Here is a 774-nt window from a genome sequence, read left to right on the forward strand (position 1 = left end):
CCTTCACTGATTATTTGTCTTTGAACATATGAAAAAATGTTTTAAACATCAGTTTTCTCACATCAAGAAAGCTTGTGACTTCTCCAAAACACCAAGGACAGCAAACAGAGTCTGCAAAATGCAGTCAATGAACAAGTATGGTGAAAAAAATTAAAAGACTATAAAACACAAATATGTTTTCCATAAAAAAGCAACATCCTGGAGGAGGTGGGCGCTGTGCTGGGATGGGTACTGATCTGGCAAGATCACGGCTGCAGGAGAATGGACAGTGAGGTACAGAGAGATGGAAGGCTCTTGGATTTGACTGATGATGCTTGGCAAGAAGACAAGCTGTCTTGTGAGGATGCTGCAATACCACTGAATGAACTTCCTGCACCTGAAGAGGACAATGGTGGCACCACAGAAATCTTTTAAAGTACAAGAAATGAAGTGGACCAACTGGGCCTTATAATACCTCCATGAGAATGTTTCCCCCAAAGGAAAATGATGTCTGGTTGTTCCTTGTTCATGGACAGATTTTTTTTTCTTAAAAAGGCAACATCCTGGGTGTTATAAGCTCTGGTTCATGATTCAGGAGGTCTGAACATTGGTTTCATTTTTGCTATCAATTTACAGCTTAACTTTGAGAAAGATGCCTAGCATTCCTGATGGTCTGAAAAACAGTTTGTAAAAATGAGTCATGATTATCTGTAGGAACCAACAAACTGCTCCAACCCCATCCCTCCGGGTAGGGTAGAGTAGAAATAACACTGAGCTGGAAGATCTCAGGTAAAT

At 40.6% G+C, this 774-nt stretch overlaps 1 pseudogene; it reads left to right on the forward strand.

Annotated features, from left to right (window-relative positions):
* The first annotated feature begins 261 nt into the window (after positions 1-261).
* LOC118905457 lies at positions 262-487 on the forward strand (annotated as a pseudogene).
* The last annotated feature ends 287 nt before the right edge of the window (positions 488-774 follow it).

The sequence above is a fragment of the Balaenoptera musculus genome, chromosome 12, assembly GCF_009873245.2.
Source record: "Balaenoptera musculus isolate JJ_BM4_2016_0621 chromosome 12, mBalMus1.pri.v3, whole genome shotgun sequence".
NCBI lineage: Eukaryota > Metazoa > Chordata > Mammalia > Artiodactyla > Balaenopteridae > Balaenoptera > Balaenoptera musculus.